Below are 25,033 nucleotides of genomic sequence, written 5' to 3' on the forward strand. Positions count from 1 at the left end.
TCCTAAGAATGGATGACATTGTTCAGAATATGTAGAACAAGAGAAAAGCACTTGAGGAGAGAGCCCTGGTGGGCATTAGTGATTTAAAAGACTCACAGAGAAGTGAGACTCTGCAGAAAACTAAGCAGTAAAATCCAGACAGATTAAAGAAAGCCAGGAGAGTCAGAGAAGCTGACAAAAGACTTAAGTAAGAAGTAGTCAGTCAGAGTAAATGCTACCAGGGCAAGTGAAATGGGAATGGTTCGATGGTTTTAGCAATAAGGAGGTCATGAGTGATCCTGAAGGTGGAAATCAGATTAAAGTTGGGTAAGTTGAGAGTAAAAGTAAAGAAAAGTGGAGGTGGACAAGATGGGGTGTTGATAACCCTTTCATGAATTTAGCCATGAAGAGGAAGAGAGAGGGCAGTAGCTCAAGGGACGTAGAACTGATTTTTTTAAATGAGTTACCCTTGAATATAATTTAATTACAGAAGGCAAGAAAAGGAATACTAAACCCAAAGGAAAGAGAGGATAATTGATTTGCCAAGGATCAAGGTGAAGATGGGGGCTCAAAGTTAAAGAACAGGGGAAGAGTTGAATCTTAGATGATAGGAGTCATGCCATTTCCAGTGAAATAGGAGGAGGCAGAGAGTGTACGTGTTTCATGGCAGGTAGTCGAAGGACTTCATGCCTGATGGCTTTTCTTTTCCTTATGAAATGGAAGGTGATGTCATCTTCTGGAAACTAGATAATAAAAATTTGTAGAGTTTGGGGGAGAGCAGAAGATTGAAATAGCCACTTTAAAAAAAAACCTAGAAAACCATGAAGCCTTTTAATATGCTCGTGTTTAGTATTTGCAAGTTTAAATATGAGTTTTTAAATGATGAAATGAATTTTTAACTTGCTCATGAAATGTAGTTTTTCAGTGAATATTTTTACATGGTCATACTTTTGCTCTTCTAATTCTTGTTTATGTTATCTCTCTTTTTTAGGTGTTTAAACATTAGTAATATAATCTGATTAGTACTTTTTTTTTTAAACCTATGATGTGATATTTAACTTTCACAGGAAAGGCACCAAACTTCCAGTACACTATAGATTTTTTTCTTTTTGTTTAAACTTGATGGGCAAGTTTAAACTAGAGAATATTAATTTTCACTGATTTATTATAAGTATTGTTCCAAACACTGAGAATTTGAGCAGCTTTATTTTGTGTAAACACTCTTGTGTTGGAGAAAAATGTGTTTTAAAAAATTGAGCATATTATTTATGGCATTATCTAGAATTAAAGAAAATGCCAAGTCATTTGTATACAAAGTAGCAGTTTTTCTAAATAAATTTTCTTCATCTTCCTCTTTAACCTGTTATTCCTCTATTTTTTGATGTATTGATAGATCACATAAGCTAAGTGAAATATGAAACTTTAGTGCTGTTTCATTTGATTGATTAGCATAGTAAGTGTATACTCATTAAAGAGTTATTTTTCCAAATTGGAAAAAGTAGAATCCATGTTTTCTGTGATTTTTTTTTTTCTATTCACTAGCTCACTGTTTAACATTTTTAATACTCAACTCCATCTCCAGAATTAAGTATACAGAGAGTGTATATAAAGGAATTTCAAACAGTTCCATTTTTCCTGCTTCTAAGGAGGATGATATCTATCCAGTTGATACTATAAATATTGACTAGGTGAGCGATTTGGATTATCCCCTTCCCTGGAAGGGATATAATGGATTATTCAAATTGCTCTCAACAATTCACAGTAGATTTTTCCTAACAGGCTTCACATCAGGTCAGAAAGCATCTCCTAGTTTAGGTCCAGTTTAAGCTAGCTCCAACCTGTTGAAATTGATTCCCTTCAAATAGGATTATTTAAACTTCTTCCAACCACTTTACATTTATTCTTACTAATCTAAGGTGGGATATAGTTTGTTATTCTCCATATACATACAAGCATTCACTCTTGTTCTTGGGAGATTAAGAAAGATTTTGAGATAATTACTGTCATCAGGCTCAATGATAGCATCCTAAGGACAATAGTGCACAACTTTTGGACTAGGGTGAGTATGACTCATACTCGTCCTCCTCTCCCCATTTTTGTTGTCACCTGGCTTCCTCCAAAACTTCTTGCTTCCTCCAGACTGCTTTCAATCCAGATGAATGGGTCACATAAGGATTTTATGTCCTCCTAGTAAAGAACCTAGTAACCCTTTGGTCCAGTACTGTGCAGACGTCCTGTCTCACATATGTCCATCATGCTCTCCTCTGATCTGCCAGCCCTGGTGATTACCTGATTATCATTATCAAGTTATGTAAGAGTGTTGATTCAAGTCTTTTATAACACAGACCTAATCAAAGTCCTATTTGGGGAGTAAGGTTAAAATCTGTCCTTCATACTTTGATCTAATATTCTAAATTTTCCTAGGCAAAAGCACTATTGTGAACTAAATATTTAATCATCATTCAGGGCCTGTGTTTCCTTATTGATTTACTGTCTGGTTGATGTGTCCATTGCTGTAAGTGGGGTGTTAAAGTCCACCACTATTATTGTGTTATTGTCGATTTGTCCTTTTAAGGTTGTTAGCAGTTGCACTATATATTGTGGTGAACCTATGTTGGGTGCATAGATATTTAAAATTATTATATCTTCTTCTTGGATTGATCCTTTGATCATTAGGTAATGTCCTTCTTTGTCCCTTAAAATATTCTTCATTTTAAAGTCTATTTTGTTTGATATAAGTATTGCTGCTCCAGCTTTCTTTTGATCCCCGTTTGCATGAAATATTTTCTTCCATCCTCTCATTTTCTTTCTTTTTTTTTTTTTTTTTTTTTTTTTTGGTCTTTTTGCCATTTCTTTGGGCCGCTCCCACGGCATATGATATGGAGGTTCCCAGGCTAGGGGTCCAATCGGAGCTGTAGCCCCTGGCCTACGCCAGAGCCACAGCAACGCGGGATCCAAGCTGCGTCTGCAACCTACACCACAGCTCCCGGCAACACCGGATCGTTAACCCACTGAGCAAGGGCAGGGACCGAACCCGCAACCTCATGGTTCCTAGTTGGATTTGTTAACCACTGAGCCAAGGCGGGAACTCCCATCCTCTCATTTTCAATTCGTATGTGTCCCTAGAAGTGAAGTGGGTCTCTTGAAGACAGCATATGTATGGGTCTTGTTTTTGTATCCATTCAGCCAGTCTATGTCTTTTGGTTGGGGCGTTTAGTCCATTCACATTTAAGGTAATTACTGATACGTATGTTCTTATTGCCATTATATTAATTGCTTTGGATTTGTTTTTGTTGCTCTTTTTTCTTTCCTTCTCTTGTTCTTTTCTGCCTATAGTAGTTCCTTGAGTATTTGTTGTAAGGCTGGTTTAGTGTTGCTGAATTCTCTCAGCTTTTGCTTATCTGTGAAGGTTTTGATTTCTCCTTCAAATCTGAATGAGAGCCTTGCTGGGTAGAGTAATCTTGGTTGGAGGTTTTTTCCTTTCATCACATTAAGTATATCATGCCACTCCCTTCTGGCCTGCAGAAAAATCTGCTGATAACCTTATTGGGGTTCCCTTGTATGTTACTTGTTTCTTTTCCCTAGCTGCTTTCAAAATTTTCTCTTTGTCTTTAATTTTGGTCAGTTTGATTAATATGTATCTTGGTGTCTTCCTCCTTGGGTTTATTTTATATGGTTCTCGTTGTGCTTCCTGGATTTGAGTGAGTGGTTCCTTTCCCATGTGAGGGAAGTTTTTGGCTATTATCTCTTGGAATATTTTTTCTGTCCCCTTCTCTCTCTCTTGTCCTTCTGGCACCCCCATAATATGGATGTTGGTGCGTTTCACGTTGTCCCAGAGTTCTCTGAGACTCTCTTCATTTGTTTTCAATATTTTTTTCTTTTCTGTTCTGCATCCGTAATTTCCACTAATCTGTCCTCCACCTCGCTTATTCGTTCTTCTGCCTCCTGTATTCTGCTGTTAGCTGCTTCTAGTGAATTTTTTATTTCGGTTATTGTATTTTGCATCTCTTCTTGTTGAAGTTTTATCTCTTGTATCTCTTTGATCAGTGTTTCCTGTAAGTTATCCATCTTTGCCTCCAGTTTCTTTCCAATGTCTTGCATCATCTTCAGCATCAACAGTCTAAAGTCTTTTTCCTGGAGGCTGAGAGTCTCCTGAACACTTAGCTGATTTTCTGGAGTTTTTCCTTTCTCCCTCATCTGAGCTATAGTCCTCTGTCTTTTCATTTTTATAGGTTTTTGGTGTGATGACCTTCTCATAGATAATGGAGCTGTAGCCTCTCGTACTTCTGGTGTCTACCCCCCTGTGGCTGAAGTCAGTATGGGGGCTTGCTGTAGGCTTCCTGATGGGAGGGGCTGCCCACTGGTAGGTGGAGCTGATTCTAATCCCTCTGGTGGGTGGGGCTTAGCCTCTGGGTGGGGTTAGAGTCAGCTGTGTGCCTGGGGGAGTCTTTAGGTAGCCTGTTTATTGAGGGGCGGGGCTGTGATCCCACCTGGATTGTTATTTGGCCTGGGGTTTCTCAGGCTGACTGACAGGTGGGGCCAGATTTTCCCAAAATGGCCACCTCCAGAGAAAGGCACTGCTGCTGAATATTCCTGAGAGCTTTGCCTTCAATGTCCTTCCCTCACAACAAGCCATATTCACCCCTGTTTTCTCAGGGTGTCCTCTAAGAACTGCAGTCAGGTTTGACCCAGATTCCTATGGAGACCTTGCTCTGCCCTGGGATCCAGTGCACTTGAAAGTCTGTGTGTGCCTTTTAAGAATGGGGTCTCTGTTTCCCCCAGTCCTGTGGAGCTCCTGTGCACAAGCCCCACTGGCCTTCAATGCCAGATGCTCCAGGGGTTCTTTCTCCCAGTGACAGATCCCTGCATGTGTGGGTTTGATGTGGGGCTCAGGACTCTCACTCCTGTAGGTGAGTCTCTGTGAACCAGTTAGTTTCCAGTCTGTGGAGCTTCCCACCCAGGAGGTATGGGGTTGTTTATATCACGAAATCTCCCCTCCTACCTCTTGATGTGTCCTCTTCATTTTCTTTTGGAGTAGGATATCTTTTTTTAAGTTTCCAGTTCATTTGGGTGAAGAATGCTCAGTCTTTAGTTGTGAATTTTGTTGTTTTTAGGAGAGAAGTTGAGCTCCAGTCCTTCTATTCCGCCATCTTAATCCCATCCTGGAAAGAGATAAATATTTAATTACCAAAAATATTGCACATTATGTATCACGAAATAATTAAAATCTAGAACTTAGCCTGAATTATTATGGTAGTTATTTTAAACTTTTTATAAAACTCTAAGCAAGGAGGCAAACTTCTCAAGGTTCCTGCCTTTGCTGGCAAATTATAGAAGAATAAATAGTTTCTGGCCTTCTACCCACACTCTTCATGTAACAGCATCTGGACCACGACTAAAGCTATAGATCCGGTTGAACATTGATCTTCAGTAGAATGGTGAAAATTGGAAGGATACGGAAAAATGAACCAAAGTGGGATTGTCTAAATGTCAGACTTATAAGAGTAGAAGTTGCTCAGATTGTAAGGGTGTATTGTTTGATTACAGGCTGATAGAGAAATTCTAGAAACATGTCTTTTCCATATTTTGGCAGTATGTTCAGGACTTTACTTAGATTCTCAGAATCTACAGAGAAAGTGGCATTCTTAAATATACGGTATAATTCAAGTTTCTGCAGCTGTGCTTTCTTAATTATAGGCGAGCACAGTGACTCACAAGGGAGTTTAGTTCCTTTGGAAAACAAGGTAGGGATATGCTGGGGGACAGATGGGTCAGCTCCCTAACCTGGAAAACTTGGTGGAGGCTCAGTTGTATAACTGTTGATCCACTCACAGCACCAGGTTCTAGTCCAAAAGCAGCTTTGATTTTCACATAATTGTTTGGCTTGTGCCTGGGAAAATACAGATCTTTCTCCCTTTCCTTTCCTTCACTTCCTGCCCCTGCTATGATCTCTTTGCTGTTGCTGCTTATGACTGCCCTCTACAAAAGCTTCAAGCTCAAGGATTAAAGTGATTATAGAAATAACATAGGTTGAAATAAGTGAGCAGTTGGCTTGGGGTCAGAAGTAAGTCAAGATAATGACTTTGCCTTTATTTACCTGTGTCCTGTAGGGCTGAGTCAGCAACCTTTTAATTGACTTTCGAGGAAGTCTCAAAAAAACCTTTTGTTTACATTTACTGGCCAAAACTTAGTCAAATGGCCCTATCTAATTGCAACAAATCCTAAGAAATGGGACCTTATTCTGTATGTTCTTGTGTCTAGCTAAACATCTGACTTCTCTTTCTAGAGAAAAACTGGAGAATGAACAGTAGGTGTATGTCAGTCCTTGTTAGCTATCAAGTATATTGTTTTGGGAGAATGACTTTTAGTGAAATGAAAATGTTCACAAATAAATTATGGAGTGCTTAATAAAAATAAGTGGTTTAGACTTCTGGTTCTATCCATACAGTATGCTACATAATCTTTCATAAAAATATTTTAAATAGCCTTTTAAATACCATACAGTACTTTTAAAAAAATAAAGGAAATTGCCAAGGGCAGAAGTAAAGTGCAAACTAATAACTAGAACAGTGTGAGTTCTGGCTTACATGGGGGACAAATAAGTTGTTATTCGTGAAACTCTAGGAATTTGAATCCAAAGCCTGTGTGGGGACAGGAGACAAGACCTTGAGGATTTGGAACTGAGTTACCACCTTCCCAAAGCTAGAGCCCTCATCAACAGATTGGATTAGAAAAAAATTACCCCCCCCCCAGTACAAGTTGATGACAGGAAAGCCTGAACACATCTGCTTGGGCTCTCAGTGGAGAAAAGAACCCACCTGAGAATGTATAAAAATGGTCTAACACTATCTTATATGGGTCTAGAGTTAGAACTTGTCTTACCCATGTAGAGAAAAAGCCAATGCATCTGGCAGAAAGAAACACCAAACTTGCTTGGAGGGAATTGCCCTGAACACTGGCCATCTGTAATTCCTGCAGAGAAGTCTACAAGAGGATAAGCTCCTAATCCAAAGTACAAAGTATTTTAGAGAGTCAGCAAACTGAGTGACTAGATTCCTGACAAATAATAGGATAATTTGATTGCGTCTGTAAATTAAGTGTATTCAAAATGATTAAAGACATAATGAAAAGTCAGTATGAAAAAGAATAGGTAGATTGCAAAAGAATCAAATGGAACTTGTAGAGTTGTAAAATATGGTCTTTGAGGTTGGACAGATTAGGCAGCATACAAAAGGTAACTAAAGAGGCAGTTAGTAATCTGGAAGGTAATTTTGAAGAACTACCCAGAATGTGACACACTTTTAAAGAAATGGCAAATACTAAGGAGTGTTTAAGAGACGTGGAAAATAGACTTGAGAAGGTCTAAAATTCGTCGGCTAGAGATTACACAGACTAGGAGAATAGAGAGAATGAGAGTCAGTATTCTAATACTTGGAGAGTTCTCAGAAAAGAACAAAAGCATTAATCCTCAAATTCAGGAAGCATAAACACTTGTAAGCAGGATAAATAAAAATAAATCTATATTTAGTCAGATTATTATGAAACTGTAAAATCAAAGGTAAAGAGGGCCAGTTTCCTGCAAAGGAATAGCAACTGGCCTGATTAAAGAGTAACCTGTGGCAATAGAGAGAAGCCAGAAGGTAGTAGAATATATCTTCAAAAAGCCAAAGAAAAATAATTGCCAACTTAGATTTCTTTACCTAGGTAACTATCATTTAGGAATGAGGAAAAAATAAATTCATTTTCATGAGACTGAGAGGATTTACCAGTCTCTGATCATCATTGAAAGAACTATTAAAGAATGAGTATCAGGAAGAAATGAATATGAAAAAAAGGATGAAATTCAGGAATTAATGGTGAATAAAGAAATTGATAAAAAGGGGGTAATTCCTAAATATATGACAATAATTATTATTTTGAAAGGAGTTAAATCAAGGTGGATTTCAAATATTGAGCAAGATATGTAGGACAATAGGGCTTGATTAGACTTGAAGTGTTCTAAGTGGGAAATAGATACAAAACTAGATGCTTACCTTCTGCCATAAAAACCCAGGTGGATTGGAGTCCTAAATGTGGTAATTAAAACTTTGAGGTATTCAGCAGATTAGATATGAAAGTAAAGTGTTGACCCTACGAGGGGGAAGTTTTTAAAAATAAAACAAAAAGCACAATCTAGAATGGAAAATACTGCTACATTTTACTTAATTAAAACAAAAGTATTAATAAAATACAAGGAAGTCTTAGAGTGAAGAATATACCTACAGTGCCTAGCACTTCTAAGGAATAAGTGTCCAGAATATGTAGTTATGATCTATAAATTAATAAGAAAAATGATAACACAGGTTCTGAACAGGCAACTCAAGAGAAAGATAATTCAGAAGACCAATAAACACACGAAAAGATGTTCAACGTCACTAACAATGGGCAGATATAACCACAATGAAGCGTATTTCTTTCCAAATTGATAAAATACTGATAATAACTGTGGGCAATGATGTGGAGCAGTAAACATGCTTATGCTTTACTAGTGGGGTACAAATCTTTGGAAATTAGATGGACATTGTGTGTTAAGTGTTACAGGCCTGTAACTCAGAAATTCTATCTAGGTATAAACCCTTGAAAAACCGCAACACGTATAAGGATTTACAGTTAACCGTCTTGTATGTATCCCTGGGACCTCCACTTTTCATTCCACAAGTTACCCAAAAACAGTGTGTTCCTCTCTATCTGCAGCACATCCCTCCTCTGCCCAGTCTCAAGCAAGTGGCCTCCATTCCTCACAGAGTAAATGGTTTATCAGAAGTAAATTTGCTTGATTTATTACTTCCTTACAACTAAATCTGCCTTCATCTCACTCTCACTTCTAGTTCCATAGGAAAGAATGACTCGTCCCCAAGACTAGAGAAAAGAGTTTCGAGATCGTACATGGATATTGGCTCTGCGATTTTTTTTTTTTTTTCTCTAGCAATACCCAACAATCCCAGAGATGGAGCACTTGTAGGGTATGATGTAGGGTAATTACAGAATTTTGTTCTTGAATTTTGAAATTGGGAGGTCAGAGGGCTTTGAGGCTGTTATTGGATGGGCTATCTACATGAATGTTTAAGTTCTCTCCAACATGATTTGGAGTAACGAGAGAAACCATAAATTAAGTTTTGGAGTCCACTTTAATAAATGAGTAGGATAAAAGAGAGAAGACCAGATTCATTCAGTTCTACAAGTATGTTGAATACTTGGGGTTATGTTTAGGACCAAGTTTTACGAGTAAAGGAAGTTTGTTTAAAAAGGAAGCTTTCTACCCTTGGCTAGTAAAAATCCTTGGATAACTTCTCCTTAATTTTTAGGCTGTATCACAGTCCTGGAGCATTACTTTTTTCCTGCAGTGTACTCTTCTCCAGAAAGAAATACCAGGTGAATTTACCTAATTGTATGCTTTGATTTCCTGCTTACTCCTCGTTAAAGTATTCAGATCATCTCACTATCAACTTAATATACAAAATCATATTCAAATGTGATTTTATTTGAGTAGGCTAGTATATCCTAACAAACAGGCCTTCATATTTCAGTGGATTAACCTAATGAAAGCTTATTTATTGTCAGTGTAATAAATCTAGGTGGGTGATTGGTTGATGGGAAGACTCTTCCACATGGCTCTCCTCCGTGTAGTCATTCAGGGACCCAGACTGATAGTGACTCTGCCATCTTCAACAAGAGGCTTTCAAGGTTTGAGTATGTCAACATCCTAGTTAGCCAAAAAGGGGCAGTGGTGTGGGTGGGACATGAGGGAACATGTTTGGGAAGGTTTTTAATGGCCCAGGCCTAGAATTGACACACATCACTTCCATGTACTTCCATTTTCTAAACTGACTCACATGGCTGCATCTAAGTGTGAGAGATACCAGGCAATGTACTCCAGCTGCATGCTTAAGAAAATTAATTACTTCATTAATATAATTAATATATTCCTCTATCACCAACCATTTCAAACATCATGCCCTTATAATTGTTATTGTAAGAACAGATAACTTCCCAAGTTTAAATAAGAATTTTAATTGAAATGTGTTACATCAAACATAACCACATTATGTAGGTAGATTTCATACTATCCTTAGGTGGTGCTCAATAATCTCAGTCTGCAAAAATAAATCTTAACCGCCTTGTGGAGCCTTACAGTTTCCTGAGTTAGGGAAATTCATTGGTCTTAATCTTCTTAGTCACCACCTCTTTGAACCTGATCTAGAGCCATTTTCCAGATGTGTACTCTGTAATCTGCTGATTATTTATGAGTTTGCTGTGATTCCTACAAATAAACACTGCACAGTTTTGTATTTAGGGATAGTGAGGAAATGACTCTATTTCCTTGACATCTGCATTTTCCCTTGTTTTATAGGTAACTTTCTGGATGGGGATATTTTAGATTTTCTCTTAAGAGGATGAAGTCACATCTCCAAATAATACTTTCCAAATATAAAACCTTCAGAGTTAAAGACTGCACATGAATTATACCTTTAAAAATGTTTATTTCTCAAGTGAGAAACGATGTGTAAAGAGGTTCAGCTTTAGTATCTTGCCACTGTCTATATCTGTAACAGTAACGAAGTCATTTAATTTTTCAGTGACATCATTCTTCTATGAAATGTAATAGGGAGGAATGGTTGATTTGAATCTGTAAGGTTTATTTCAGCTGTATAGTTTTTTAACTTCAAAATCACCTTACTCTCTGTAATATTTTATTGGGTTATTTTTAGTAGTCGCTTTAATTTTGTTCTCATCCCTAATCCTCTTAAAACTTAATTTTTAAATCTATTTTATAAATTATTAGTTGTATAAGCTTTGTCCCAGATGATGCCTTTTGGCTTTCATTTCTATTAAATTCAAGTGCCATGTAAGTTCTTCTAGAAAATTAAATATCAATGAGATGGGAATAAACTGCTTAAACTAGGTAATAGTCTATGATTTTTAAAATTTGTTTATCCTGTTCAATAATAATTTCTACAAATGAAAAATTGATTCATTACTTTTTAAATTTTATGCCTTTGTCAGTGCTTTTTTGTGCGCTCTTTTAAAAGTTTTTTCCCCAAAATTAAAAGATAGAATCATATATCAATACTCAGAATTAATCATTGTTACCATTTAAAAATATTTGTTTCTAGTCTTTTTCAGAGGTAAAAACTTACTAAGTATGCTGGTCTTTTTGTGGGTTTTTTTTTTGTTTTTTGGATGCACTTATGGCATACGGAAGTTGCAGGGATCAGATCTCAGCCACAGCTGCAGCAATACTGGAACCTTAACCTGTTGCGAGGGCTGGAGCTGGAATGCTTGCCTCAGCAGCAACCCGAGCCATTGAAGAGACAATGCTGGTTCCTTAACCTACTGCCACAGTGGGAACTCCAGTATGCTGTCTTTTTTAATAGCAATATTGAAGAACACCAGCTTTCTTTTTTTTTTTTTCTTTTTCTTTCTGTCTTTTTAGGGGTGCACCCACAACATATGCAAGTTCCCATGCCAGGGATCAAATCAGAGCTACAGCTGCTGGCCTACACCACAGCCACAGCAATGCCAGATCCTATCCACATCTGCAACTTATACCTTAGCTCACAGCAACAGTGGATCCTTAACCCACTGAGCGAGGCCAGGGACTGAACCTGTGTCCTCATGGAAACTAGTCAGGTTCATTACCACTGAGCCACAACAGGAACTTAAAGAACACTAACTTTTAATGGAGTTTCTCTTTTTCAGACTTGTTTTTATCTTAGCAATAGAAACAATGGTTAATATAGCATTATGGTTAAGAGTGTGGTCTGTAGAGTCAGAATACCTAACTTTGAATCTCAACTCTTTCACTGAAGAACGTTGCCAAAGCTAAATAATTTTATATGCCTCTCTTTGGTCATTTGTAAAGTAGGGATTGTAGAAGTACCTGCATTGTAGGATTATTAAGAGGGCTTAAAATGGCCAGGCCCATAGGAAGGTCTGGTATGTGTTACATATTTAAAAAGAAGATTTTTTAGCTAGATAGAGACTTTGTATATGCATAGCAAGAGAGTCACTGTGCCACTTGTCAAATTATTGCCTCAGTTCCAAATTTACCTTTCATTGCCCTGCTTGTGATGCTGCTGCTGGAAACTGCAAACATTTCTTTGTCAGGAGTCTGTGGTAGGGACACTGCAGGCATAAGAGGCTTCTCTCTGACTCTGGTGTACCTTTCTTTGCTTGTTCCTGAGGCAGCACTGTGGCACACCCCCATGACATACATCTTTGGGCTGTCCTGGATCAGACAGGAGCCAGTCAGAAGGCAGAAACCACATGGTAATTTGAACAGATAAGGTTTAGTATAAAGAATTATTAACTATTTGCAGGGGATTAGCCACTAAGAAGGAATCAAAATTAAAAAGAATACCCTAGGGCTGAGAAAGAGTACCCGAGAAAGGAACAAAGTTGGAAGGGCAGCTGCCTCCCTAGGTTGGGATTCAGGCCACGTTGGGAGAGGTATGTTTACTGCTAGAGCTTTTCCAAATCTCCTGGCTGAGGCTGGCAGACAGAGAACCACAAGCTGGGACTGGCAACCTGGAAGCCTCGTACCGAGGTGCTGTTGGCAGACAGGGAACCGTGGGCTAGAACTGGCATGCAAGAGATTCCCCCCCCCGACCCCATAACTGGGATGCAGGCAGGCCAAGGCTAGTTGGTGGGTGGGGAATCCTCAGTTGTGACTAGCAAGAAGGAAACACCCCCACCAGCATACATGTAGGTCAAGGAGGCTAAGAGTGATCTTATTTAATGTTTTGTTTGTTTGTTTTGGTTGTTTATATATGATCCAAAGATAGAGTTCCTGTCATGGCTCAGCAGTAATGAATCTGACTGTTGTCCATAAGAATGTGGGTTCAATCCTTGCCTCACTCAGCTTTACTGGGGCTGTGGTATAGGCTGGCAACTGCAGCTCCAATTCAACCCCTAACCTGGGAATTTCCATATGCTTCGGGTGCGGACCTAAAAAGACCGGAAAAAAAAAAAAAAAAAAAAAAAAAGAGGTGATGTAGTGAAATCTCCAGATAGTCAAGTTCTTCCCGAGAGTAAAATGCCAGCTTGATGGAAATGACATGCAAGAACATTTTTTTAGGCCTGTTGTGAGTGAGTAGGGAAAAGGGCAGATGTTGGTGTTTTGGACTATTTTGTGTCTCCCCAGAATTCATATGCTGAAGCCCCAACCCCCAGTATGGCTGAATTAGGAAATGGGGCTTCCAAAGGAATTAAGTTTAAATGAGGTCAGAAGAGTGGGCTCCTGTCCTGATGGAATTAGTATCCTTGTAAGAAGAGACACTGGAGAGCTTGCTCCCCTCGCCTTTCTTTCTGTGCCCATATGCAGGGGAAAGGCCTCGTGGGGACACTGAAAAAACATAGCAATCTACAAGCCAGAAAGCAAGCTCCCACCATGACGGTGCTGGCACCTTGATCTTGGACTTCTAGCTTCCAGAACTGTGAGAAAATGAATTCTGTTGCTTAAGCCATCCAGTCTATGATATTTTGTTATGGCAGCTAGGCAAGTTCAAGGTGATTTATTTGGGGAAAAATAGTCCAAACTATGAATGGTGTGTTGTGTTTGTTTCTTTCAGTTGTAATTTAGAAAACCATTTTGAAGTTATTTTGTAGCCAGACCTAGAAGACAGTAGCTCAGTGCATAGCTTAAGTTTTTGTCATTAAGCGCCAGCCATCACTCTCAAAGAGATAAATAGAATACCACCTAGAATATAATTTAGATCTTAGGAACTTAGCCAGAAAGTTTGAGAGAAAGGTAATAGTGCATGAGGCAGATGGAGCCCACAAAGCAATGCCAGACAATAGAATAGTTTTTTCACCATGGATGTATTTAGAGAACTTCCAATTTATAGTGACACAGGTGTACTGAGCTGCCAAATTTTGTGTGTGGAGCTGAGCTGTCACAGACAACTTCTGGACCTTTCTGATTAATAGAGTAGATAATCTTCATAAACTGATTCTTTTGGCAAGGAGAGAAGGAAGTGTTCTCATTGAGTTTTCACTTAATGTTTATATTATTTATGCACCCATTTTACAGGGAAAATGCTAAAGTTCAGGGATTATTTTTCCCAAGTTTATCTAATTAGTAAGTGTTGAAGCTGGCATTTGAACATAGCCTGAAGAGATTGTAAAACCCATGCACTTTTATTTCAGTGTACCAAGCCATGTAATGTGACAGAACACTGGACTGGGTGTCCTAACACCTGAGTTCTGGTCCCAGACTCATTTGCCGTCTGTGTGGCCCTGATGAAGTTTTCTGTAGACTCTAGACTAAGCTAACTCCTTTGTAAAATTGAGCTAATATATATTGTTTGCTCTTTAAAAAAATAATATGCCATCCCACAACTTTTTCTGTCTATAAATATGTGTATATATTTGTATGTGTGTCTATATATATAAATGTGTGTGTGTATGTGTGTGTTTCTTTGTAGCATGAACTTTTGTTGTTTTTTTTTTTACTCATTCTTCAATAACATGCTTTTTTTCCACTTAACTGAATGTCCTGTGAATCTTACATAGTACCAGCTCTTAGATCTACCATATCCTTTTTAATAGCCACAGGCTACTCCATTGATACGCAATAATTTATTTAACCATTATCCAGCTGACAGGAATTTTGATTGTTTCTGTTTTTTCACTATTAGAAACAGTGCTGCAGTGAATATCCAGAGTTCTTTGTAGATGCAAACATTAAATTGCTGGGTCCATAGCTATTACATTTTAATAGAAATTATCAAATTGTTCTTTAGAATGATTACACTAAGATGTGTTTGTGACAGCGATAAGTAGTGCACTTTCTCCTTCACTTAATGTCAGATGTAATTGTTTTTCCAATTTGAGTGTGAAAAAAATGATTTATCATGATTTACAATTTCCATTTTCCGATTAGTAGTAAAGTGGAAAAAGGTTTTGTTTGTTCACAGTTTCCTAGAAATTTCTTGTCAGTATCCTTGATTTTAGGATTTGTAAAAATATTAAATTCTGTTCTTGCTTTATAGGTCACAAATGTTTTTCTCACCTCAGTCCTTTTTAAAATGTATTTTACAGCCTATAAACTTAAACACATATGTCATTTCCTTTTTAACACAAATGTGGCCATACCGAACATATTGTCCTTGCCTTTTAAACTGATATTATATTATATTATAGGTCTTGGAGTTCCCACTGTGGCTCAGAGGGTTAAGATCCTGACAGTATCTCTGAGGATGTGGGTTTGATCCCTGGCCTCCTCAGTGGATTAAGGATTTGGTATTGCCGCAAGCTCGGGTATAGGTTGCAGACATGGCTCGGATCCTGTGTTGCTGTGGCTGTTCCTAGCCTGGGAACTTCCATGTGCTGCAGGTGCAGCCCTAAAAAAAGTTTTTTTTTAAATATATATACTATAGGTCTCTTATTCTTGTCTTATATTTGGATGGTCTTCCAAACTATGGCTATGCCATAATTTATGTTTAATGTTGTTTATTTCATTTTCAATTCTTTTTTTAAAATCAGACTTGATAGGGTCTTTATTGGTCTTCAAATACCATTCTTTTTGTTAAATTAGTTTACTGTTTTATTTTTTTTGTTATTTATTTCTGCTTTTATCTGTATTGTCTATTTTCTTCAAGTGTCTTCAAATTTGTCCTTTTTTTTAGCTTCTTAAGTTGAATACATAGTTCATTTATTTTAAATTCTTAATCATTTTTTGGTAAATATGTATAAGGATATTAATTTCCATGTGTCACTAATGGCATGAAAAAATTATACATGTGACTATTTCTAAGTTCCTAAGTGTCATTTATTTTCAAAGAGCTTGTAATCTTGGTTTTTATTGTTTATTTAATGATGTATCTTCAGTTTTCCAAAGCGGCCTTTTTTTCCTGTTAGTCTTTTGCTATTAAATTTTAGCATTTTTTTCATATGCGTCAGGGAATAAGCTTTGAATAAATTTGTTTTTTAAAATGGAATATAGGCGTTCTCATCGTGGCTCAGGGGTTAACAAACCTGACTAGTGTCCATGAGGACGCAGGTTTGGTCCTTGGCCTTGCTCAGTGGGTTGGGGATCCAGCATCAATGTGAGCTGTGGTGTAGGTCACAGATGCAACTCGGATCCTGCATTGTTGTGGCTGTGGCATAGGCCGGCAGCTCTAGCTCTGATTTGACCCCTAGCCTGGAAAACTCCATATGCCCTGGGTACAGCCCTGAAAAGCCAAAAAAAAAAAAAAAACAACAGGGAATATATTCAACTTTTAAAAAGATAGGAGATAATAATACTAAAATACATAGCTATGTATGTACTACCAGCTTAAAAAATAAGCTATCAACATAGATAATTTGGAGTTCCCGTTGTGGCGCAGTGGTAAACGAATCCAACTGGGAACCATGGGGTTGTGGGTTCCATCCCTGGCCTTGCTCAGTGGGTTAAGGATCCGGCGTTGCGGTGAGCTGTGGTATAGATCGCAGATGTGGCTCAGATCCCACATTGCTGTGGCTCTGGCGTAGGCCGGTGGCTACAGCTCTGATTCGACCCCTAGCCTGGGAACCTCCATATGCCGTGGGAGCGGCCCTAGAAAAGGCAAAAAAAGACAAAAAAACAAACAAACATATATATATACCTTCTTCCATGATAAGCCTATCTTCCCCAAAGCGGAAATAGTAATTACCTTTTTATAATTTGTATCTTTAATGTTTAAGAAATTTATCCTTATCGGTACATGTACTTCTAGTTAATTTATTTTTTGTTATTTGAATATTTCATTAAACCCATATAACTTTCATATTTTTATTTTATTGAGGTTTTTGTGATGACTAAAAGGTGGTCTGTTTACATATTTTTTATTTATTAAAAGCAAAGTTAATGAGCACCTCATTTGCTTTGTTACTCAGATCCTTTTTCTAACTTGGTTTCTCCACTTGGCCTATCCATTTCTAGTAGAGAAGTATTGATATCTCAGCAATGATTGTGAGTTGATCAAAATGCATTATATTAGCAGTTTTTTCATTATATAATTTTAAGCTATTTTATGTGTATAATCTTCTTGGTGAGTTTTTCTTTGTCCCATTTAATGCTTTTGGTTCTTAATTCCATGTATTTTCAAACATCCTGAGTAATGTTTGACTCTTGTATGGAACAGTTATAGCTTTTTAGAAAACACAGTATGAGAATTGCTGATTTTTAAAATTTTATTGAAGTATAATTGATATACATTGTGTTAATTTCCACTGTATAGTGAAGGGACTCAGGTTCACATATATATTCTTTTTCATATTCTTTTCCCTTATGGTTTATCATAAGAGATTTAATATAGTTCCCTGTGCTGTATGATAGAACTTTGTCATTAATCCATCCTACATATATAATAGTTTGCCTCTGCTAATCCCAAATTCCCAGTCATTCCTTTTCCCACTCCCCTTTCCCATTGGTAGCCACAAGTCTGTTCTCTGTATCTGTGTCTGCTTTTGTTTTGTAGTTAGATTGATTGTGTTGTATTTTAGATTCCACATATAAGTGATATTATATAGTATTTGTCTTTCTCTTTCTGTCCCACTTTGCTCAGCATGATAATCTCTGAGAATTGCTGATTTTTAATGAAACAGTTAACGCAGTCGTATTTATTGTGATTATGGATATGTTTGCATTCACTTTTGCTGCGTTATGTGAATGTAGTTTATGTCTTCCTCTTCATCGCCTGGCATTAAATTGGTCCTTTTTTTCCCTCCCTTGTCATTTCTCTTCCTCTAGTGGTTTGAAAGTTATATATTATTTCTAATCTTTAAGTGGTTACATAGAAATTTAACTATATATATATATATTTTAATATATACATCTGAAACTTGAGGCTATAAATCAGTATCAGCAAATATACCATTGCAAAAAAGACACATCATTGACCATGTTTTAGTCTGACTTCCCCACATTTTCCAAAGGCAACTACATTATTAGTGCCAGATAATTATTGATATTTAATATTATGCTCTAATTTTTGAGGAAATCATTATTTAACAATTATAATAAGTTTTAAATCTACATTCACCTGTTCAGTTATTTAGCAAATATTTGAGACCTAACTACAAGCCAAAAACTCTTCGAGATCCTAGAGAAACAGAAGGAACTGTGGAATGCTAGAGATCCAAATTTTGGATTCGTCAGTATGAGATTATTAAGGAAGTAATTATAGATTCAAAAAAGAGAGGAGGTACAAGGACTGGCCCTGGGGCAGTACCAGCAAAAGTACCAAGAAGGAACAGACAGGGGAATAGGAGGAAAGGGTGGTCTTAAATATCAAAAAAAATTATTTCGCAGAAAAGAGAGTTATCAACTGTGTCATCAGATGATGATAATGAGGTTTCATCAACATTGTAAGATGAAAACTGAGAATTGACCTCTGGATTTAGCAGCACAAGAAGTCATCAATGACCTTGACAAGCAGGAGAGGCAGAGGGGAGAATCTGCTGAAGTGGAGGAAATCAGAGACAGGAAATGCAGGCAGCTCTCTCCAGCAGCTAGACTGTAAAGAGCAGGAGAGAAATGGCAGGAGTGGGGGGTTGGGGAGGTGGCTTAGTGGAGGAGTGAGACAGGAAGCTTTCCAAGATGGGAGAAATGTGTGTGCCAAAGGGAAGGATTCAGTAGAAGAGGGGGAAATAGGGAGATAGGAAGGGCAGAGAGGTAACTGCTGGAGCAGAGTCTTTGAATAGGCAAGAAGATGAGATGCACACGTTAAACCATTCTGATTACCACTTCCTTAGGTATGTTCACTGATCTGCCTATCAATGAGATGATATATATGAAAGTACTTCGTAAACTTGTAAAGAACCCTATAATGTAAGCTAAAATAACAAGTGGAAACTTTAAAATAAGTGGTCAGTTACTTTTTTCTTCCTGTTTGATCTCAGCCAGGGACTTACTGACTTGTCTTTAGCTGTGTGTATTTCCACATAGACACAGTTACTAAGCATCAAACCATTTCACCTAAAGAACTTTGGGATTTTCCCACACTGAGAATTTGATGTTTAACCTTTCGACCACCCAACAAGCAAAGAAAATGTTACCCCTTTTATCTTCTTAGAAGCTTTTAAATAAGCCTGAAGCCATATGAGAAAGCCAAGTGTAGTACTTCCATGAACATCTTTTTAGCTAGAATAAAAATAGATATGAATAGAATCTCATGTACATCTTATAAGATTCTTGCCCAGAAAATACAAAATAAAAATCTGAATTCAAGTGATATTTGCTTTTTAATGTTTTGTTTACAATATTGATACAGTTGCCAGTATCAGGTAGGGCTTAATACCAAAATGCTCAACTTCCTACATGAAATCAAATACGTTTTAAAATCATTCTTTACTTTAAAAAATTAGTATTGATTTGATTTAACAAAAACATATATTTTTAAAAGAAACTACTAAGGATGAGAAATTAAATAATTCTGGTTAATACAAATGGTTTTTATTTTTTAATTCTTCATTCCTTATTCTCCTATCTCTCTTTCTCACCTGCTAAAAGGTGATGCATTATATGGTGTTTAGATAATTGATATAATTGTTTCGAGTTACCTCTTTAGGTATTATCAGCTTGTAGGCATCGGTTTCTCTAATTGTCAAGTAGTGAGTCCTTTATCTGGCATTTAATCTTGCCTCCCTGGGAAAACCAGACCTTACCGCAGAGTAAATTTTCGAATTGCTGACGTGAAGTAACATGAGACCATGCCTTGGAAGTGAACCTTTGCTTTCTGTTATTCATGGGAAGGATAATGATGTACTCTGTTGCCTGAAGACCCTAGTTTCACTGCCTTAAGAAGTAACATCTAAGTACTAGTTGCAAAGATCTGAGTTTGGAAATTCCAGAGAAGATAATTGCATTGACACAATTTTTTTTTATTTCTTTTGGAAAGATGAGGTAGTTTAAAAATGTTACTTTTATCATTTCTATTGTTTCTTTAGTCACTTATATCAGTATGATTTAGAGGATCCACAAAGTTACATGAAAATGATTATTACTTATGACTAAATTTTGTATTTTTTTACAGATGTGTTTACAAATTTTATTTCCATGTATGTATACATGTGCGTATGTTCCATTTTTGTAACTAATAAAACTGAGATTAAAGAACTAGAATGGAGAATATTTTACAATTTCTCAGTAAAACAGAAAAGCCAGAGTTTTCTAGAGGTAGAAAGAAGATTCCCCAAACATTTTTGGCAAGCTTGAAAAGAATGTTAAGCAATTCTTATAAAATAATTTCCTAAAAGGTGTAAAATGTAATTTCCTAGAAACAGTAATGTTAAAAGGCAATTTAAAATTTTTATGTAATTTTTAAAGGTTATACTTCATTTATTACAGTTATTACAAAATACTGGCTACATTTTCCATATTGTACAATACATCCTTGTAGCCTTATACCCAGTGTTTGTACCTCCCACTCCCCTATCCCTTTGCTGCCTCTTTCATCCCTCTTCCCACTGGTAACCACTAGTTTGTTCTCTATATCTGTGAGTCTGCTTCTTTTTTTTCACTAGTTCTTTTTTTTTCCACTAGTTTGTTGTATTTTTTAGATGCCACATATAAGTGATATCATATAGAATTTGTCTTTCTCTGACTTATTTAGGATAATGCCCTCCAAGTCTATCCATATTGCTGCAAATGGCAACATTTCTTTTTTATGGCTGAGTAGCATTCCATTGTGTATGTATACTACATCTTCTTTATTAATTCATCTGTTTATGGTTGCTTCCATATCTTGGAAATTGTAAATAATGCTGCTATGAGCACTGGGGTACATGTATCTTTTCAAACTAGTATTTTCTTGGTTTTTTGTTTTTTTCAGGAGTGGAATTTCTGGGTCATATGGTAGTTCTATTTTTAGTTTTTGGAGAAAACTTCATACTGTTTTCCGTAGTGGCTGCAGTAATTTACATTCCCACCAGTAGTGTATGAAGGTTCCCTTTTCTCTGCATCCTCACCAAAATTCATTTTTTGTTCTTTTTGATGATAGTTTTTCTGAGAGCTGTGAGGTGATACCTCATTGTAATTTTGCATTTCATTTCCCTGATGATTAGCCATGTTGTGCATCTTTTCATGTGCCTGTTGACCATCTGCATTTCCTTTTTGTAAAAATTTATTCACTTTTGTCCATTTTTTAATTGGGTTCCTTGATTTTTTTATGTTGAGTTGTATGAGCTATTTATATATGTTGGATATTAATTCCTTATTGGTCATATCATTTGCAAATATTTTCTCTCATTCAGTAGATGGTCTTTTCATTTTGTCAGTGATTTCTTTTGCTGTGCTAAAGCTTTTAAGTACAATTAGGTTCCAATTGTTTATTTTTGCTTTTATTTCCTTTAAGAGATGGATCCAAAAAAAATATTGCTGCAATTTATGTCAAAAGAGTGTTCTGCCTATGTTTTCCTCTAGGGGTGTTATGGCATCTGGTCTTATGTTTAGGTCTTTATTTTAAATTTATTTTGGTATATGGTGTTAGAGAATGTTCTGATTTCATTCTTTTGCATGTAGTTGTCCTCTTTTCCCAGAACCACTTATTGAAGAATCTGTTGTTTCTTCATTGTGTATTTTTGCCTCTTTTCTTATAGATTAATTGACCATAAATGTATGGGTTTATTTCTGGGCTCTCTGTCCTGTTCCACTGATCCATATGTCTCTGCCAGTATCATACTGTTTTTATTACTGTAGCTTTGTAGTATAGTCCAATGTCAGGGAACATGATTCCTCCAGCTCTGTTATTTTTTTCTCAAGATTGTTTTGGCTATTGGGATTCTTTTGTGTTTCTATACAATTTTATTATCACATCAAAAAGAATAAAATACTTACCTAAGGCAGCAAAAGATCTATATACTTCAAAAACTCCAAGACACTAGTGAAAGAAATTAAAGATTATACAAACATATGGAAAGATATACCCTCCTGTTGACTTAGAAGAACAAATATTGTTAAAATTACCGTACTTCCCAATCTGTAATCTACAGATTCGGTGCAACCCCTATCAGAATCTTAGAGCTGGCATATAAGTTATCTTATTGGTAATCTAGAGGTAAAAGAGACTTTAAAATGCCCTTTTATTTTAGTGCTTCTAGGAGATTATAAAGGAACCTCTAGATTTTTATGATTTCATTTTTCTGCTGTGTTGTCTTATGCTTACAAATAAGATAATTTATATGCCAGCTCTAAGATCCATTCCAGATAGTTTTCAATAGCAGTTTTGCAAGATTTTTTTTTTTTTTTTTTTGTATTTCTTGGGCCGCTCCTACAGCATATGGAGGTTCCCAGGCTAGGGGTCGAATTGGAGTTGTAGCCGCCGGCCTACACCAGAGCCACAGCAACATGGGATCCGAGCTGCGTCTGCTTACCTACACCACAGCTCACAGCACTGCCGGATCCTTAACCCACTGAACAAGGCCAGGGATCGAACCCACAACCTCATGGTTCCTAGCTGGATTCATTAACCACTGACCATGCCAGGAACTCCCCTAGAACTATTTCTGTCTGCTAGATTTTTGATATAAAAAAATTCCATTTTCCCAACAGAATTTGCCTCACCTAAAATTATCGCAGTGATATCTTAAACTTACAATGTGTGTATTTTCCTATTCTGTGAAAAATAATTCTGTAAAAATTTTTAGCATATCTAGTTAGACTATACCCACTTGAAGAAATCATATTTGTTATTACATTTAATAGGTAATATTTGTCAAAATCATACATGCTGTAGTTTCATTATTTTGAAGTTTGTGATACTTTATTTTCAAAGTGAGTTATACTTTATTAATGGAAGAAATGATTTGTTTGAATTTAAAATTTAAATTTATATATGTATATTAATTTTCAGATAATTTTATATTTATATTTTATTTGTTTCTGTTACCTAGAGTTTAGATTTATAAAGTTTTTAGTTATTTTGATTGGATAGTTTGAGTTTAGTAATCTGTTACCAAATTTGGTTTAAGAATAACCCAGTTTTATAATTATAGAGCAGAAATTTGAAGACATGGTCTTTTTGCCTGTAGGTAGTTCAGTTTGGTTTTTGTGAACTATAGGACAGTAATAACTGTTCAGCCTCCCCTAGGTAAGGTGGGCAAGTCTGTGGAGGTGGAGCAGATAACATGTATTTACACTCGACATCTCTCATCATTCAAGACAGAGGACCAGACCCAGTGCTTTCTTAATCTTACCGCAGTGTTTTGTGAAAGGTCAGGAGTGACAGCAGCATTTTGCCGAATCTGGAAGAACAAAGCTAGGGAGAGTACAAACAGCATTAAATTTCAAGCCAATAGTGGCTGTGTCTGAGACTTTGGAAAGAGAGATACAGTATACAGACAATAAAATGTGTGGGACTGTCAACCTAAGTGACTCATAGAAGTTTAGAATTCACCCCAAAATTGGTGAAGTTTATTTAGAAGTGGTACATCACATGAGGCTTTTAATTCTACAGATGTGGTTTGTTTTGGAAGTGAATCTCTTCAAGTCTTTGTTAAACATATAAATATATATATATATATATATATATATATATGTATGTATGTATATTTCTAACATTTTTCTCCCTGTTCCTTTATATTCATGAGTCCTTGAAGTTGTCACCCAAATTTGTTGTGACAAAGACTGCAAGATGTTGAGCATAGTCTCTCATCTTCCCCCATAATCATTAGGATTGTGGATGCCCAGTTCTTCATTTTTCATCGTCACTTGCATCTAAGTATGGCCATATGTCTCAGCTCTCTCTGATTAACTAAGCAGAGGTGATTTATACCTCATCTAGTCCTGGCCTATCGAAACTTCTCACATGGACTTCTTCTCTGCCACTGCCACCCCCTTCGTTGATACTGGCAGGGTCACCTTCATCCTGGGTCTCCAAATGACTATGTGAAGCAGAGCCCCTTGACTGTACCCTAACCCCTGTCCTAGCATGTCTTCTTTGGTCTCTTAAGAGAGAGAAATGGACACACTTCTTTTGTGTTTGAGCCATTACATTTGAGGGATTCAGCTTACTCTAATGTAGTAGAGAAAGGATTCATTAGTGAAGGCCTAAATCATTGAGAAGGAAAATGATTGTTTTTGATGACTGTGAATTAACTTCATTAGCTGCACTTATCGCCTATATTTTCCAGGTATGAAAGCTCACCTAACTGCCCACCTGTACATTCAACCTCACCACAAACATTAAGATCAACAGAAGCATAGAAAGAGCTTCAGATTGCTGGCTAATTGACCACTTTTAACACTGTTAATGTAACTGATCCTGTGATTTAGCCCCCGTCTTATGGATTCCTATTTTAATTCCCCAGTGGCATCATGCCAGTTCCCAAGGGACTAAAAAAACTTCTTCCAGAACCCAGACTCCTCTTGACTAGGTGTACTCATCTCTCCTTTGAACAGTGGACTTCAGCCAATTTGGCTGCTGCTTGAACCCATGTGTATCACTTACATTCTTGGCTAAGGTCCACAGTCTAGGCCTTTAGTTGGTTCAAGAGTTTGCCAGATAAATCATATGCTATATCTATTCTACCTTTCCTGTCTTAACTTCTTGTCCCTCCACTGTTGCCTCCTCTTGCAATCCTCCATGTGCCAGAAGGATAATCTACCAAATTTGAATCTCTCCCAAATTATATTCATGTTTTTCTTTTTTTCTAATGATAACCAAGGGCCCATGTTGTAACTCCCAGTATTCATTTAAATTTCAAAAGCTATGTTCTCTACTTTCTGGCCCTGCATACTTCATATACTGATAAAATTCTCACCAGTTACACTGTCCATTTTTTCTTGTTATTCCTGTAGGTAAAAGCTAGACTTTTTGAATTTCACTGTCCTTATTGGAAAGATATTATAGAAGCAAAAATTCTTCTTTATTGTAGGAGATAATTGGTAATATGTAACTGAAAGAAGGCAATAGAAGGAATAGGTACCTATTAGCAGTGTAATCACTTTAAAATTTTAAGTATGTGGAATCCTGTTTTAAAATCTCAGTATGAAAAGAGAAAAAAATTGAAATATCCAGTTTTTATATGTTGTAATCACTTGGCAGGAATG

At 36.7% G+C, this 25,033-nt stretch overlaps 1 protein-coding gene across 11 annotated transcripts in view; it reads left to right on the forward strand.

The window, feature by feature from the left end:
- The window catches only part of MICU3 (mitochondrial calcium uptake family member 3), a 106,877-nt gene that overhangs the window by 7,978 nt on the left and 73,866 nt on the right, over positions 1 to 25,033 (forward strand). The window lies entirely within an intron of this gene.

The sequence above is a fragment of the Sus scrofa genome, chromosome 17 (assembly GCF_054392235.1).
Source record: "Sus scrofa isolate SSC_HxYL_T2T_F1_AM1 chromosome 17, Sscrofa_HxYL_maternal_Yorkshire_Landrace_v2.0, whole genome shotgun sequence".
NCBI classification, from domain to species: domain Eukaryota; kingdom Metazoa; phylum Chordata; class Mammalia; order Artiodactyla; family Suidae; genus Sus; species Sus scrofa.